Genomic DNA, 18,857 nt, shown 5'->3' with positions numbered 1-18,857 from the left:
TGCAAAATGTATGTCTCTGGCTATTTATACACTGGTCTGTAGCGCTAGATGGCCCGTTTCAAAGCACTCTGGTTTTGACGCATGAGACTGTGGGGAATGTCCAGTTCACCGTTTACAAATGGTTTCTTCCTCCTCACGTTGTTCCATTATGCACATCTACTGAGAATTGCTATGGAAGAAAGGCAGTGTGCTTGCAAGTTGTGTTTTTAAAAGTATTAGCGTTCAGTGCTGGTTTAATTTTGCTGATTTATATAGCGCGAACTAGACCCGAAGGTATTGGAGCGCTTTACACGAGCACCGGTTACGTTACACAAGGACACATTCATTTATTTTTTTGGTAGGCACGGGAATTAAGTTATTTGCCCAGAATCACAGGATGTGGAGTCGACACCGAGGCTCGAACCTTGGTCTCCCTTGTTTAGTTTGTTTTGTAATTATTTGCCTATGTTTTACACTTAAGGATATTATATCCGGAAAGTGCTTCATCCTCTTTGTTTTATGTTGATTTCACAGCTGCACAAAGTTTGCTCTTCACCTTAGTTTCCTCTAGGGGATCAACTTATTTGGAAACAAAGGATATGATTAAAAAAAAAAAAAAGTTAACCTTATTAAAACTTTATACGTTTAAAAATATTTTTAGCCCATTAATCCACCCTCCCATTTTCTCTCTTTGCTCTGGGCAACTGTGGAGATGGTTACTTTGCCCATAGAATGCCACTTCTTCTCAAGCTTCGTGCTTGCTCATTCCTACCTGCCCTGTAATGGCAGCGGGTGCACTGCTGGCGCGCCAAAGGCAAACTCGTCTGTATGTTTCTGCAGCTGTATCAAGGCTGCGGCATGGCACTCTACCAAGGAAACCATTACCAACCGGTATCAGGGAGGTGTGGCCGATACTTGTCTCTTATAATGAGAAACTGGGTGTTCAGGGCTAGGTTTGGGTTTTGGGGTACAGGGTTATTTTTAGGGTTTAGGGATAGGTTTGGGTTTTGGGGTACAGGGTATATTTATAGGGTTAAGATGGGTTAGTGTTTAAGGGTGTTGGGGTATTTTAAGGAGTAAGAGTGGGTTATGATTATGGGGCGCAGGGGTATTTAAAGGGAGCAGGGTGGGATTAGCACACGATATGAGACATGGCATGAAGGGCGGAACGTACCACACGCCCCCAGCGTTTGTCACGCCCCAGCACACGCCCACAGCACAACGCAGACACGCCCACAAGGGACTACTTTGCTGGCACGGTTCTTTTACCTTTTAAATGTATATGGTGGGCGTCTGCATAGCCTATGTCCTTCTGCTGCAACTGCCCTTTCCAACGCTGTATTGGGTGTTGTGATTGGTGCTGTGGTTCTTGAGATTACCCGCCTCAAAGGTTTGGGCTCTCTCTTTATTATATTAGTATGGATAACATTAACGCCTTAACTGCAGCGGTTTTTCTGCCGCGGTGCGGGCGTTCTAAAGGGTGGGCGGGGCTGCGTCGGCGTTGGCCGACGCTAGCACTGGGGAGGTAGTGCTCCCGTCGGCCGACGGCAGCACTGAAGGGGTTAAATGTGGGATTAGACCGGGGGTCCCTTTCAACCTCGGCTGCTTCACAGAACCAATGTATGCTTCTCCTCCAAACTGCTTACACTGAACACCCTTCCCTCTTTTCCTCAATTTCTCTCGGTGCAACAGCCACAAAGTAAAATGAGGCAGAAGCATTAACACGTCTACATAAAAAGCATATCCGAACAGAGCTACATGGGCATTTCCTTCTAGAACACTGAAAAGCGAAGGCGATACGCTGCTAAAAGAATATTGTATTCACATATTAAAGTCTATAGAAAATAGAGGATTAACAAACCCTGAAGCCCTGATGAGAGTCCCACGAGTTACATAAGGACTTGAAACGCGTCGGCTTGCTTGTTTGAAAACATAATCAGTTGAATATGTGAAATCTGAATATGATGACATCTGTCTTAATTTTCTTGTAAAAATGTTATGCTCTAAAGCATTAGTGAAAACTAGTGAATGAAGAGATAGGTGCCTGCGTGTGTTATAAATGTTTCACAATGTTTAGCTACATGTTCATCATTATATGTTGTATATAATTTGTTTATTAACCCCTTCCACGCTCATGACGAGCTCAGCTTGTCATGAGTTACGACGCTCGTACGCTCATGACGAGCTGAGCTCGTCATGTAACGCGGCTTTTAAAAAAACGCAGCGCACAGCGGGAAAACCGCTAGCGCGCATGCAGTTAATGCTCAAATGAGCTCAAATGAATAAGTGTTTTCCTGATAACCAGACGTTTTTGAAATAATATAAAAGCGTTTTGAAATTCAAAAAGCATAATTACATGGATAATTAGATCCAGGAGGATTAAACCATTGGGTCTTATAGTGTGTGTTTAAATTAAGTAACAACACTTTAAACCAGTAGTTAGGTATTCCCCAGAATTTGTATACAATGAAAACTGAGCACAAGAGGAAAACATGAGACTCTGATCCAGGGATGCTCTGTGTACTGAGTCAATTACAAAAAGGGGGTGGTGATGGACAGAGTATCTGAGTTAATCAGAACACTCCTACCCAGTCAACAGATCAGGGCTTGATCCATCACCGTTTTTTAGCTCACTGCACCATCCCAGTTCAGAACCTGGCTATATGCAAATTAGTCTGTCCCTGGCCCAGTGCATCATGGGAACAGGGCAGACCAAACTACCAAGCCAATTCTTCACTGGAAAGGAAACAAGCTTCCGGGGACCGGTTTCTGGCATTACAGCCGTCTTCGGCCCGGCTTGCTTGAATCCTGATGGTGCAATGAGCAAGGGACTCATGTCTGAGCATACCCTTCCACACTCATGGTGGCCAAAATAATTACAAAAAGGGGGTGGTGATGGACAGAGTATCTGAGTTAATCAGAACACTCCTACCCAGTCAACAGATCAGGGCTTGATCCATCACCGTTTTTTAGCTCACTGCACCATCCCAGTTCAGAGCCTGGCTATATGCAAATTAGTCTGTCCCTGGCCCAGTGCATCATGGGAACAGGGCAGACCAAACTACCAAGCCAATTCTTCACTGGAAAGGAAACAAGCTTCCGGGGACCGGTTTCTGGCATTACAGCCGTCTTCGGCCCGGCTTGCTTGAATCCTGATGGTGCAATGAGCAAGGGACTCATGTCTGAGCATACCCTTCCACACTCATGGTGGCCAAAATAATTACAAAAAGGGGGTGGTGATGGACAGAGTATCTGAGTTAATCAGAACACTCCTACCCAGTCAACAGATCAGGGCTTGATCCATCACCGTTTTTTAGCTCACTGCACCATCCCAGTTCAGAACCTGGCTATATGCAAATTAGTCTGTCCCTGGCCCAGTGCATCATGAAAACAGGGCAGACCAAACTACCAAGCCAATTCTTCACTGGAAAGGAAACAAGCTTCCGGGGACCGGTTTCTGGCATTACAGCCGTCTTCGGCCCGGCTTGCTTGAATCCTGATGGTGCAATGAGCAAGGGACTCATGTCTGAGCATACCCTTCCACACTCATGGTGGCCAAAATAATTACAAAAAGGGGGTGGTGATGGACAGAGTATCTGAGTTAATCAGAACACTCCTACCCAGTCAACAGATCAGGGCTTGATCCATCACCGTTTTTTAGCTCACTGCACCATCCCAGTTCAGAACCTGGCTATATGCAAATTAGTCTGTCCCTGGCCCAGTGCATCATGGGAACAGGGCAGACCAAACTACCAAGCCAATTCTTCACTGGAAAGGAAACAAGCTTCCGGGCACCGGTTTCTGGCATTACAGCCGTCTTCGGCCCGGCTTGCTTGAATCCTGATGGTGCAATGAGCAAGGGACTCATGTCTGAGCATACCCTTCCACACTCATGGTGGCCAAAATAATTACAAAAAGGGGGTGGTGATGGACAGAGTATCTGAGTTAATCAGAGCACTCCTACCCAGTCAACAGATCAGGGCTTGATCCATCACCGTTTTTTAGCTCACTGCACCATCCCAGTTCAGAACCTGGCTATATGCAAATTAGTCTGTCCCTGGCCCAGTGCATCATGGGAACAGGGCAGACCAAACTACCAAGCCAATTCTTCACTGGAAAGGAAACAAGCTTCCGGGGACCGGTTTCTGGCATTACAGCCGTCTTCGGCCCGGCTTGCTTGAATCCTGATGTTGCAATGAGCAAGGGACTCATGTCTGAGCATACCCTTCCACACTCATGGTGGCCAAAATAATTACAAAAAGGGGGTGGTGATGGACAGAGTATCTGAGTTAATCAGAACACTCCTACCCAGTCAACAGATCAGGGCTTGATCCATCACCGTTTTTTAGCTCACTGCACCATCCCAGTTCAGAACCTGGCTATATGCAAATTAGTCTGTCCCTGGCCCAGTGCATCATGGGAACAGGGCAGACCAAACTACCAAGCCAATTCTTCACTGGAAAGGAAACAAGCTTCCGGGGACCGGTTTCTGGCATTACAGCCGTCTTCGGCCCGGCTTGCTTGAATCCTGATGGTGCAATGAGCAAGGGACTCATGTCTGAGCATACCCTTCCACACTCATGGTGGCCAAAATAATTACAAAAAGGGGGTGGTGATGGACAGAGTATCTGAGTTAATCAGAACACTCCTACCCAGTCAACAGATCAGGGCTTGATCCATCACCGTTTTTTAGCTCACTGCACCATCCCAGTTCAGAACCTGGCTATATGCAAATTAGTCTGTCCCTGGCCCAGTGCATCATGGGAACAGGGCAGACCAAACTACCAAGCCAATTCTTCACTGGAAAGGAAACAAGCTTCCGGGGACCGGTTTCTGGCATTACAGCCGTCTTCGGCCCGGCTTGCTTGAATCCTGATGGTGCAATGAGCAAGGGACTCATGTCTGAGCATACCCTTCCACACTCATGGTGGCCAAAATAATTACAAAAAGGGGGTGGTGATGGACAGAGTATCTGAGTTAATCAGAACACTCCTACCCAGTCAACAGATCAGGGCTTGATCCATCACCGTTTTTTAGCTCACTGCACCATCCCAGTTCAGAACCTGGCTATATGCAAATTAGTCTGTCCCTGGCCCAGTGCATCATGGGAACAGGGCAGACCAAACTACCAAGCCAATTCTTCACTGGAAAGGAAACAAGCTTCCGGGCACCGGTTTCTGGCATTACAGCCGTCTTCGGCCCGGCTTGCTTGAATCCTGATGGTGCAATGAGCAAGGGACTCATGTCTGAGCATACCCTTCCACACTCATGGTGGCCAAAATAATTACAAAAAGGGGGTGGTGATGGACAGAGTATCTGAGTTAATCAGAACACTCCTACCCAGTCAACAGATCAGGGCTTGATCCATCACCGTTTTTTAGCTCACTGCACCATCCCAGTTCAGAACCTGGCTATATGCAAATTAGTCTGTCCCTGGCCCAGTGCATCATGGGAACAGGGCAGACCAAACTACCAAGCCAATTCTTCACTGGAAAGGAAACAAGCTTCCGGGGACCGGTTTCTGGCATTACAGCCGTCTTCGGCCCGGCTTGCTTGAATCCTGATGGTGCAATGAGCAAGGGACTCATGTCTGAGCATACCCTTCCACACTCATGGTGGCCAAAATAATTACAAAAAGGGGGTGGTGATGGACAGAGTATCTGAGTTAATCAGAACACTCCTACCCAGTCAACAGATCAGGGCTTGATCCATCACCGTTTTTTAGCTCACTGCACCATCCCAGTTCAGAACCTGGCTATATGCAAATTAGTCTGTCCCTGGCCCAGTGCATCATGGGAACAGGGCAGACCAAACTACCAAGCCAATTCTTCACTGGAAAGGAAACAAGCTTCCGGGGACCGGTTTCTGGCATTACAGCCGTCTTCGGCCCGGCTTGCTTGAATCCTGATGTTGCAATGAGCAAGGGACTCATGTCTGAGCATACCCTTCCACACTCATGGTGGCCAAAATAATTACAAAAAGGGGGTGGTGATGGACAGAGTATCTGAGTTAATCAGAACACTCCTACCCAGTCAACAGATCAGGGCTTGATCCATCACCGTTTTTTAGCTCACTGCACCATCCCAGTTCAGAACCTGGCTATATGCAAATTAGTCTGTCCCTGGCCCAGTGCATCATGGGAACAGGGCAGACCAAACTACCAAGCCAATTCTTCACTGGAAAGGAAACAAGCTTCCGGGCACCGGTTTCTGGCATTACAGCCGTCTTCGGCCCGGCTTGCTTGAATCCTGATGGTGCAATGAGCAAGGGACTCATGTCTGAGCATACCCTTCCACACTCATGGTGGCCAAAATAATTACAAAAAGGGGGTGGTGATGGACAGAGTATCTGAGTTAATCAGAACACTCCTACCCAGTCAACAGATCAGGGCTTGATCCATCACCGTTTTTTAGCTCACTGCACCATCCCAGTTCAGAACCTGGCTATATGCAAATTAGTCTGTCCCTGGCCCAGTGCATCATGGGAACAGGGCAGACCAAACTACCAAGCCAATTCTTCACTGGAAAGGAAACAAGCTTCCGGGGACCGGTTTCTGGCATTACAGCCGTCTTCGGCCCGGCTTGCTTGAATCCTGATGGTGCAATGAGCAAGGGACTCATGTCTGAGCATACCCTTCCACACTCATGGTGGCCAAAATAATTACAAAAAGGGGGTGGTGATGGACAGAGTATCTGAGTTAATCAGAACACTCCTACCCAGTCAACAGATCAGGGCTTGATCCATCACCGTTTTTTAGCTCACTGCACCATCCCAGTTCAGAACCTGGCTATATGCAAATTAGTCTGTCCCTGGCCCAGTGCATCATGGGAACAGGGCAGACCAAACTACCAAGCCAATTCTTCACTGGAAAGGAAACAAGCTTCCGGGCACCGGTTTCTGGCATTACAGCCGTCTTCGGCCCGGCTTGCTTGAATCCTGATGGTGCAATGAGCAAGGGACTCATGTCTGAGCATACCCTTCCACACTCATGGTGGCCAAAATAATTACAAAAAGGGGGTGGTGATGGACAGAGTATCTGAGTTAATCAGAACACTCCTACCCAGTCAACAGATCAGGGCTTGATCCATCACCGTTTTTTAGCTCACTGCACCATCCCAGTTCCGAACCTGGCTATATGCAAATTAGTCTGTCCCTGGCCCAGTGCATCATGGGAACAGGGCAGACCAAACTACCAAGCCAATTCTTCACTGGAAAGGAAACAAGCTTCCGGGGACCGGTTTCTGGCATTACAGCCGTCTTCGGCCCGGCTTGCTTGAATCCTGATGTTGCAATGAGCAAGGGACTCATGTCTGAGCATACCCTTCCACACTCATGGTGGCCAAAATAATTACAAAAAGGGGGTGGTGATGGACAGAGTATCTGAGTTAATCAGAACACTCCTACCCAGTCAACAGATCAGGGCTTGATCCATCACCGTTTTTTAGCTCACTGCACCATCCCAGTTCAGAACCTGGCTATATGCAAATTAGTCTGTCCCTGGCCCAGTGCATCATGGGAACAGGGCAGACCAAACTACCAAGCCAATTCTTCACTGGAAAGGAAACAAGCTTCCGGGCACCGGTTTCTGGCATTACAGCCGTCTTCGGCCCGGCTTGCTTGAATCCTGATGGTGCAATGAGCAAGGGACTCATGTCTGAGCATACCCTTCCACACTCATGGTGGCCAAAATAATTACAAAAAGGGGGTGGTGATGGACAGAGTATCTGAGTTAATCAGAACACTCCTACCCAGTCAACAGATCAGGGCTTGATCCATCACCGTTTTTTAGCTCACTGCACCATCCCAGTTCAGAACCTGGCTATATGCAAATTAGTCTGTCCCTGGCCCAGTGCATCATGGGAACAGGGCAGACCAAACTACCAAGCCAATTCTTCACTGGAAAGGAAACAAGCTTCCGGGGACCGGTTTCTGGCATTACAGCCGTCTTCGGCCCGGCTTGCTTGAATCCTGATGGTGCAATGAGCAAGGGACTCATGTCTGAGCATACCCTTCCACACTCATGGTGGCCAAAATAATTACAAAAAGGGGGTGGTGATGGACAGAGTATCTGAGTTAATCAGAACACTCCTACCCAGTCAACAGATCAGGGCTTGATCCATCACCGTTTTTTAGCTCACTGCACCATCCCAGTTCAGAACCTGGCTATATGCAAATTAGTCTGTCCCTGGCCCAGTGCATCATGGGAACAGGGCAGACCAAACTACCAAGCCAATTCTTCACTGGAAAGGAAACAAGCTTCCGGGGACCGGTTTCTGGCATTACAGCCGTCTTCGGCCCGGCTTGCTTGAATCCTGATGGTGCAATGAGCAAGGGACTCATGTCTGAGCATACCCTTCCACACTCATGGTGGCCAAAATAATTACAAAAAGGGGGTGGTGATGGACAGAGTATCTGAGTTAATCAGAACACTCCTACCCAGTCAACAGATCAGGGCTTGATCCATCACCGTTTTTTAGCTCACTGCACCATCCCAGTTCAGAACCTGGCTATATGCAAATTAGTCTGTCCCTGGCCCAGTGCATCATGGGAACAGGGCAGACCAAACTACCAAGCCAATTCTTCACTGGAAAGGAAACAAGCTTCCGGGCACCGGTTTCTGGCATTACAGCCGTCTTCGGCCCGGCTTGCTTGAATCCTGATGGTGCAATGAGCAAGGGACTCATGTCTGAGCATACCCTTCCACACTCATGGTGGCCAAAATAATTACAAAAAGGGGGTGGTGATGGACAGAGTATCTGAGTTAATCAGAACACTCCTACCCAGTCAACAGATCAGGGCTTGATCCATCACCGTTTTTTAGCTCACTGCACCATCCCAGTTCAGAACCTGGCTATATGCAAATTAGTCTGTCCCTGGCCCAGTGCATCATGGGAACAGGGCAGACCAAACTACCAAGCCAATTCTTCACTGGAAAGGAAACAAGCTTCCGGGGACCGGTTTCTGGCATTACAGCCGTCTTCGGCCCGGCTTGCTTGAATCCTGATGGTGCAATGAGCAAGGGACTCATGTCTGAGCATACCCTTCCACACTCATGGTGGCCAAAATAATTACAAAAAGGGGGTGGTGATGGACAGAGTATCTGAGTTAATCAGAACACTCCTACCCAGTCAACAGATCAGGGCTTGATCCATCACCGTTTTTTAGCTCACTGCACCATCCCAGTTCAGAACCTGGCTATATGCAAATTAGTCTGTCCCTGGCCCAGTGCATCATGGGAACAGGGCAGACCAAACTACCAAGCCAATTCTTCACTGGAAAGGAAACAAGCTTCCGGGGACCGGTTTCTGGCATTACAGCCGTCTTCGGCCCGGCTTGCTTGAATCCTGATGTTGCAATGAGCAAGGGACTCATGTCTGAGCATACCCTTCCACACTCATGGTGGCCAAAATAATTACAAAAAGGGGGTGGTGATGGACAGAGTATCTGAGTTAATCAGAACACTCCTACCCAGTCAACAGATCAGGGCTTGATCCATCACCGTTTTTTAGCTCACTGCACCATCCCAGTTCAGAACCTGGCTATATGCAAATTAGTCTGTCCCTGGCCCAGTGCATCATGGGAACAGGGCAGACCAAACTACCAAGCCAATTCTTCACTGGAAAGGAAACAAGCTTCCGGGCACCGGTTTCTGGCATTACAGCCGTCTTCGGCCCGGCTTGCTTGAATCCTGATGGTGCAATGAGCAAGGGACTCATGTCTGAGCATACCCTTCCACACTCATGGTGGCCAAAATAATTACAAAAAGGGGGTGGTGATGGACAGAGTATCTGAGTTAATCAGAACACTCCTACCCAGTCAACAGATCAGGGCTTGATCCATCACCGTTTTTTAGCTCACTGCACCATCCCAGTTCAGAACCTGGCTATATGCAAATTAGTCTGTCCCTGGCCCAGTGCATCATGGGAACAGGGCAGACCAAACTACCAAGCCAATTCTTCACTGGAAAGGAAACAAGCTTCCGGGGACCGGTTTCTGGCATTACAGCCGTCTTCGGCCCGGCTTGCTTGAATCCTGATGGTGCAATGAGCAAGGGACTCATGTCTGAGCATACCCTTCCACACTCATGGTGGCCAAAATAATTACAAAAAGGGGGTGGTGATGGACAGAGTATCTGAGTTAATCAGAACACTCCTACCCAGTCAACAGATCAGGGCTTGATCCATCACCGTTTTTTAGCTCACTGCACCATCCCAGTTCAGAACCTGGCTATATGCAAATTAGTCTGTCCCTGGCCCAGTGCATCATGGGAACAGGGCAGACCAAACTACCAAGCCAATTCTTCACTGGAAAGGAAACAAGCTTCCGGGCACCGGTTTCTGGCATTACAGCCGTCTTCGGCCCGGCTTGCTTGAATCCTGATGGTGCAATGAGCAAGGGACTCATGTCTGAGCATACCCTTCCACACTCATGGTGGCCAAAATAATTACAAAAAGGGGGTGGTGATGGACAGAGTATCTGAGTTAATCAGAACACTCCTACCCAGTCAACAGATCAGGGCTTGATCCATCACCGTTTTTTAGCTCACTGCACCATCCCAGTTCAGAACCTGGCTATATGCAAATTAGTCTGTCCCTGGCCCAGTGCATCATGGGAACAGGGCAGACCAAACTACCAAGCCAATTCTTCACTGGAAAGGAAACAAGCTTCCGGGGACCGGTTTCTGGCATTACAGCCGTCTTCGGCCCGGCTTGCTTGAATCCTGATGTTGCAATGAGCAAGGGACTCATGTCTGAGCATACCCTTCCACACTCATGGTGGCCAAAATAATTACAAAAAGGGGGTGGTGATGGACAGAGTATCTGAGTTAATCAGAACACTCCTACCCAGTCAACAGATCAGGGCTTGATCCATCACCGTTTTTTAGCTCACTGCACCATCCCAGTTCAGAACCTGGCTATATGCAAATTAGTCTGTCCCTGGCCCAGTGCATCATGGGAACAGGGCAGACCAAACTACCAAGCCAATTCTTCACTGGAAAGGAAACAAGCTTCCGGGCACCGGTTTCTGGCATTACAGCCGTCTTCGGCCCGGCTTGCTTGAATCCTGATGGTGCAATGAGCAAGGGACTCATGTCTGAGCATACCCTTCCACACTCATGGTGGCCAAAATAATTACAAAAAGGGGGTGGTGATGGACAGAGTATCTGAGTTAATCAGAACACTCCTACCCAGTCAACAGATCAGGGCTTGATCCATCACCGTTTTTTAGCTCACTGCACCATCCCAGTTCAGAACCTGGCTATATGCAAATTAGTCTGTCCCTGGCCCAGTGCATCATGGGAACAGGGCAGACCAAACTACCAAGCCAATTCTTCACTGGAAAGGAAACAAGCTTCCGGGGACCGGTTTCTGGCATTATAGCCGTCTTCGGCCCGGCTTGCTTGAATCCTGATGGTGCAATGAGCAAGGGACTCATGTCTGAGCATACCCTTCCACACTCATGGTGGCCAAAATAATTACAAAAAGGGGGTGGTGATGGACAGAGTATCTGAGTTAATCAGAACACTCCTACCCAGTCAACAGATCAGGGCTTGATCCATCACCGTTTTTTAGCTCACTGCACCATCCCAGTTCAGAACCTGGCTATATGCAAATTAGTCTGTCCCTGGCCCAGTGCATCATGGGAACAGGGCAGACCAAACTACCAAGCCAATTCTTCACTGGAAAGGAAACAAGCTTCCGGGGACCGGTTTCTGGCATTACAGCCGTCTTCGGCCCGGCTTGCTTGAATCCTGATGGTGCAATGAGCAAGGGACTCATGTCTGAGCATACCCTTCCACACTCATGGTGGCCAAAATAATTATTGCACCATCAGGATTCAAGCAAGCCGGGCCGAAGACGGCTGTAATGCCAGAAACCGGTCCCCGGAAGCTTGTTTCCTTCCCAGTGTAAGAATTGGCTTTTGTAGTCTGGTCTGCCCTGTTCCCATGATGCACTGGGCCAGGGACAGACTAATTTGCATACAGCCAGGTTCTGAAACTGGGATGGTGCAATGAGCTAAAAAACGGTGTTGGATCTAGCCCTGATCTCTTGACTGGGTGAGAGTACTCTGCTTAATTCAGAGACTCTGTCCATCACCACCCCTTGTAAATATTTTTGTCCACCCTAAGCGTGGAAGGGTATACTCAGATGTGAGTCCCTTGCTCATTGCACCATCAGGATTCAAGCAAGCCGGGCCGAAGACGGCTGTAATGCCAGAAACCGGTCCCCGGAAGCTTGTTTCCTTCCCAGTGTAAGAATTGGCTTTTGTAGTCTGGTCTGCCCTGTTCCCATGATGCACTGGGCCAGGGACAGACTAATTTGCATACAGCCAGGTTCTGAAACTGGGATGGTGCAATGAGCTAAAAAACGGTGTTGGATCTAGCCCTGATCTCTTGACTGGGTGAGAGTACTCTGCTTAATTCAGAGACTCTGTCCATCACCACCCCTTGTTGTAAATATTTTTGTCCACCCTAAGCGTGGAAGGGTATACTCAGATGTGAGTGTCTTGCTCATTGCACCATCAGGATTCAAGCAAGCCGGGCCGAAGACGGCTGTAATGCCAGAAACCGGTCCCCGGAAGCTTGTTTCCTTCCCAGTGTAAGAATTGGCTTTTGTAGTCTGGTCTGCCCTGTTCCCATGATGCACTGGGCCAGGGACAGACTAATTTGCATACAGCCAGGTTCTGAAACTGGGATGGTGCAATGAGCTAAAAAACGGTGTTGGATCTAGCCCTGATCTCTTGACTGGGTGAGAGTACTCTGCTTAATTCAGAGACTCTGTCCATCACCACCCCTTGTTGTAAATATTTTTGTCCACCCTAAGCGTGGAAAGGTATACTCAGATGTGAGTCCCTTGCTCATTGCACCATCAGGATTCAAGCAAGCCGGGCCGAAGACGGCTGTAATGCCAGAAACCGGTCCCCGGAAGCTTGTTTCCTTCCCAGTGTAAGAATTGGCTTTTGTAGTCTGGTCTGCCCTGTTCCCATGATGCACTGGGCCAGGGACAGACTAATTTGCATACAGCCAGGTTCTGAAACTGGGATGGTGCAATGAGCTAAAAAACGGTGTTGGATCTAGCCCTGATCTCTTGACTGGGTGAGAGTACTCTGCTTAATTCAGAGACTCTGTCCATCACCACCCCTTGTTGTAAATATTTTTGTCCACCCTAAGCGTGGAAGGGTATACTCAGATGTGAGTCCCTTGCTCATTGCACCATCAGGATTCAAGCAAGCCGGGCCGAAGACGGCTGTAATGCCAGAAACCGGTCCCCGGAAGCGTGTTTCCTTCCCAGTGTAAGAATTGGCTTTTGTAGTCTGGTCTGCCCTGTTCCCATGATGCACTGGGCCAGGGACAGACTAATTTGCATACAGCCAGGTTCTGAAACTGGGATGGTGCAATGAGCTAAAAAACGGTGTTGGATCTAGCCCTGATCTCTTGACTGGGTGAGAGTACTCTGCTTAATTCAGAGACTCTGTCCATCACCACCCCTTGTTGTAAATATTTTTGTCCACCCTAAGCGTGGAAGGGTATACTCAGATGTGAGTCCCTTGCTCATTGCACCATCAGGATTCAAGCAAGCCGGGCCGAAGACGGCTGTAATGCCAAAAACCGGTCCCCGGAAGCTTGTTTCCTTCCCAGTATAAGAATTGGCTTTTGTAGTCTGGTCTGCCCTGTTCCCATGATGCACTGGGCCAGGGACAGACTAATTTGCATACAGCCAGGTTCTGAAACTGGGATGGTGCAATGAGCTAAAAAACGGTGTTGGATCTAGCCCTGATCTCTTGACTGGGTGAGAGTACTCTGCTTAATTCAGAGACTCTGTCCATCACCACCCCTTGTTGTAAATATTTTTGTCCACCCTAAGCGTGGAAGGGTATACTCAGATGTGAGTCCCTTGCTCATTGCACCATCAGGATTCAAGCAAGCCGGGCCGAAGACGGCTGTAATGCCAGAAACCGGTCCCCGGAAGCTTGTTTCCTTCCCAGTGTAAGAATTGGCTTTTGTAGTCTGGTCTGCCCTGTTCCCATGATGCACTGGGCCAGGGACAGACTAATTTGCATACAGCCAGGTTCTGAAACTGGGATGGTGCAATGAGCTAAAAAACGGTGTTGGATCTAGCCCTGATCTCTTGACTGGGTGAGAGTACTCTGCTTAATTCAGAGACTCTGTCCATCACCACCCCTTGTTGTAAATATTTTTGTCCACCCTAAGCGTGGAAGGGTATACTCAGATGTGAGTCCCTTGCTCATTGCACCATCAGGATTCAAGCAAGCCGGGCCGAAGACGGCTGTAATGCCAGAAACCGGTCCCCGGAAGCTTGTTTCCTTCCCAGTGTAAGAGTTGGCTTTTGTAGTCTGGTCTGCCCTGTTCCCATGATGCACTGGGCCAGGGACAGACTAATTTGCATACAGCCAGGTTCTGAAACTGGGATGGTGCAATGAGCTAAAAAACGGTGTTGGATCTAGCCCTGATCTCTTGACTGGGTGAGAGTACTCTGCTTAATTCAGAGACTCGGTCCATCACCACCCCTTGTTGTAAATACTGTGTACTGAGGCAGACAGCACAGCTCTCTGCTATCCTTCCCAGAGGAGGGGGGAGGGCAGTCGGAAGTAATAGAGCATAAGGGTTTCCCTATTGGTTTAAATGAACAACAATGATAGCTGCATTACTGGCAGCAAACTGGGTCTGATCCCAGATGGAAGGGGTAACAGGTTTAGGGGCTTGAATGTTGCCACGTTCAATTACTCAGTTTTTTAGGAAAGCTTGGGACCCTCCCTGATGCATTCAAATATTCAGGGGACACACTGTTTGTATCAGAAGTAAATAAAGTAAGGCGGTTTGGTTTGAGGCCCCAGCCAGCTCAACAAACTACTTAAGCAGTTAAGAAAGCATTGCTCAAACTGTAATTCTGTAAGAGAATTGGTAATAGCACAACGATTTCACTGCTAAGCTGTGAACCGCAGCATATCTGTTACTAACAGGAAGCACTTCATACCGCAGACTGGTGCCAATTTATGCAAAGACACGTAAAGTTCAAAGAAGCGCCTGCAAAGGGGATCACATGGCTTGTGGGGAGGCGCTGGCACTTCTCAAAACGAAGCAGGGTGAGGTTAAAGTTGTAACTCGTGAATTTCAGCAGGATGAACATAAATGAACTGTTATTCAACACCAAAACAACCACAGGGCCCCTCTGCAAGTGTATTAAAAACCTTACTCCGAGGGAAACATCCACGTTTTTCAAGGTTGTTCTTTAACCTCTTAGCCGTAATTCTGCAGCGGTGCTGGGGGGGAAGGTGGGCCGCGCGGCGCCGCCATGCTGGTGATGGAACCACTCCGTCACCAGCCACAGGTGGGCTGTGCTAATGACGGAGTGGTTCCGTCACGGCCCGCCCGCTCAATGGAACACGCCGCTCAGGCGCGAAATTGATGCCGCGCAGGCGTGGCGCGGGGCCGTGACGGAACCACTCCGTCATTAGCACCGCCCACCCGTGGCTGGTGACGGAGTGGTTCCGTCACCAGCATGGAAGGGGTTAAAGAAGATATCTAGGCTCACTTCTTGGCATTCATTTCTACAGATGCTTCTTCTACTCATTTTTAACGTGGGCATATCATTCTCTGTTTTCATCAACTTCCAGTTGTTACTGTTTTTTAGTTAGTTATTTTCATACCATACCACCATGCCAATTATAAATTCAAAACTACAATTGATTGAAAAAACATTTAATATTTTTAATTACATTTGAATCCAAAACATATATCATCAATTTAACACGTTTTATATTCTTAATGCCAATTCCTCACTTAATACACCTATTAGACCGCTGTCTTTGTATTGACAAACATAATGTTCGTTCATTATCTAGCAAGAAATATCTTTATAGGGCCATCTTCCATCCTTGTTTCTGAATCTGTTTCCTTACTAATGCATCAACTCTCGATGTCTCGTGTCTTATTGGTTTACTTTTGTCACGTATAGTATCATGTATCAACTGTACTAATATAAAAATGTCATCTACTTTACTTTTTCACCTCCCTTAGGATATGTTTTTAAAAACAGTACCACAGGATGATTTTGCTCTAAAATGCAGGCTCTTTAAAAGAAGACGTATCTTTTCATTTGTTCTAATCCTGCTATGACACAGCTGTAAAGATATCCTTGCAGCAAGTGGTTCAAACGAAGATAAGTATACCAGAAGTTAGTTATACAGAACAAGGCTCAAAAGAATTCCCTAGGAAAAAATATTGTGGAGGTGGGAAGAATACTAATATATTGTAGGAGAGTAGGGTCTGCAATCCTATGATCACCCAGATTTTTGCTTTTTGCTGCACTGGTTTACGACTTTCCCTGGCTGTGGGCCTGCTAATCAGACCCACAGCCTAGCTGTTCTCTCTATCCAAATTGTACTCAGGTACTGAATTGGCACTGGGCCCTCTCTAAGTCCCTGTACCCAGGGCTGAGGTACCCAGGAGTCTCCCAGGGGCTGAAGCATGTATTGTGCCACCCCTGGGCTGACTAACTAAACTGACACAACTGGCTGCACGACAGCTGGGGCAAGGTGGTGTAATCACCCTTTGCTGTAGATATAGTATACCTATATCTAACCCCAAAATGGACACACAGATCTCCTATCAGTCACTCCTATGGCAGGCCTTAACAATCCTGAAGGCAGAGTGCTTGGAATCGTGTGAGATGGTGCTCTGGCATGAGCTGAGCCTGTCTGCGGCTTTCGGGATCCTTCCCTTAGCCGGTTCCATGATATCGCATACCATATACTCTTAAGTGCATTATAATCCTCGCGGTTATATGCCAACTCTGGTATCGCTTTATCAAAACATGTCGAGTAAGGTGTCATACGAATTGGAATACTAACCCCTCGCCAATTCTGGCGATGGGGTTAGCATTCCACCCTTCTAGAGGGACACGACATGTATGTAACCCCTAACCCCGGTTAAAGTCAGACAGAGCCTTAGCATCCACAAAATGGATGCTGCCACCGAGACACAAGTCTGCCCTCCTGCTGCTGGGAGTCCTCCCAGAGCAGGAGATAAGGACAAAGGGTTTCCTGCCAGGGGCGGTGCCAGCACCGTCCCAGACAGGGTTTTGTGTATTGTAGGTAGGCAGGGCTTCAGAGGAAGGTGACTGCACGTGGCACCCCGGTGCTCACTGTGTATAGGCTGGCTTGAACCAGTTCCAGGGTCACTCCAGACCCTGTGCTGGAGAAAAGCCCGCCAAGGAAGTGGGTGTAACCACCCCCCTCCTGGTCCCACCCATAGGGCAGGACTTAGTCGCGTGCCAGCCCCTTTTTACAGGCTAAAGGTAGGAACTGGCCCCCTTCCAAATTAGATCATCTTTGAATCCTGAAACTACTTTCCACGAAAGGAACTCAAGACTTCTTCCTAAGATTTCTCCCTTGTGACTAAGGAGTAGTCACCCTGCATCCGCAGGCACCATCTTCAGAACACTGCGGTCTGCTGCAAGTCCTTCCTCCGGAATCCGACTGCCCAGCTCGACGAGAACCGGCTTCCCTGGCACCTCTGACCTCTACCCACCTCTACAGCCCAGCTGAGAACCGTGGGTGCGACGAGACCTCGAGGGACCGGCCATCTGCAAGACTGCACGACTTCTGCACAGCAAGCCCGCCGAGTAATTTCCTGGTGAGTGCTTTGGGGTCCGAGAAGCCCCGACCCTGAGCAGCTCCAGCACCGAAGTGCAGCCTCCCAGCATCTCCACGATCTGCGTGGGGCCCTTCTGCTTTTTGCTGCTCACCGCGTTGTTTGGCTACTAGCCCGCTGGCTTGTGGCCTTCTGAACGACGCCCGACGACATCACTGCTGCTGGTCTGGTTGCTCCAGACTGGCCCTTGCTCCCTTCCCGAAGAGGAGCACCCTGGACCCTCCTGGTCCACTCAAGACGCCATTTTAGGTCCACCGCGTGGGCCTTGCATTTGCCAAGACTTGTGGCTCAATCCTGGGTCCAGCGACGTCGAGAGCATCATCCATCGTGGGACAGCTCGCACCTCCATCCTGGTCGCCGACAACGCCTCCTGGTCCGAGAGACTGCAGAGCCCAGCAGCGCCCACTCACCTGACTGCGGTGACTTCGCCCGGTGCCATCCTGGTGCCCACTTAATCACTGGCTAGTGATTCAGAACTTGGTCCCCTCTGCTTTCAGGTCTTCTTCTTCCCTGATCCAGGCTTGGATCACTCCGAACTTTCTTCACTGGCCGCCTGCCAGCAACTCTTTCTTCAGGCTCCTGGTTCATCAACGAAGAAACCCGACGACACTTGAACCCTATGCAGCCGCAGCCCCATGGCTAGGTAAACCGAGTACTCCGGTGCTCCAGCGTAGGCCCACTCTCTAAGTGCCTAGATCCACTTTCGTTTTTGTCCTACCTAGTCAGGTTCGCCCGAAAACACTAACTTTGCATTTACTAGGATCCATAGACTTTGTTCCGCATTACGCGTGAGAGTTCCCACTCTGCACACGACGTCCCTAGGTCTCCTGCTAGTAATCTAAAGGTTCAGTAGTCCAGTCCTAGCGATCCCAAAGCCTATGAGAGTAGTACTTACCTGCTAGTAATTTCGCATTCCACTTTTGTAGTATATGGTTTTTCGTGCCCCTCGGGCATTTGTGTAAATTGTGCGACTTAAAGTATTTTCTTAAGAGTTTTGTTGTGTGCTTAGCTCCCTGTCTCATAAAGAGCCAGGGTAGTCTTGTTATAAATAAATACATTGTTTATTTTCATAACAACTTGTGTGGTGTCCTTTCACTGGGTGTTCAAGGGGTAATGTGATGGTAAAACAGCTGGCTTAACACGCCCTCTAGAGTCTTAGCCTTAGACTGCTCGTATCCATGCTACTAGGATAGCTGGTCTATAA

General features: G+C 48.6%; 1 protein-coding gene across 1 annotated transcript in view; it reads left to right on the top strand.

Moving 5' to 3' along the window:
• The window catches only part of LOC144773515 (sialidase-3-like), a 53,109-nt gene that overhangs the window by 134 nt on the left and 34,118 nt on the right, over nt 1-18,857 (top strand). The gene's annotated exons all lie outside the window — the stretch shown is intronic.

The sequence above is a fragment of the Lissotriton helveticus genome, chromosome 8, assembly GCF_964261635.1.
Source record: "Lissotriton helveticus chromosome 8, aLisHel1.1, whole genome shotgun sequence".
Lineage (NCBI taxonomy): Eukaryota > Metazoa > Chordata > Amphibia > Caudata > Salamandridae > Lissotriton > Lissotriton helveticus.
This window is presented reverse-complemented; position numbering and strand designations above follow the sequence as displayed.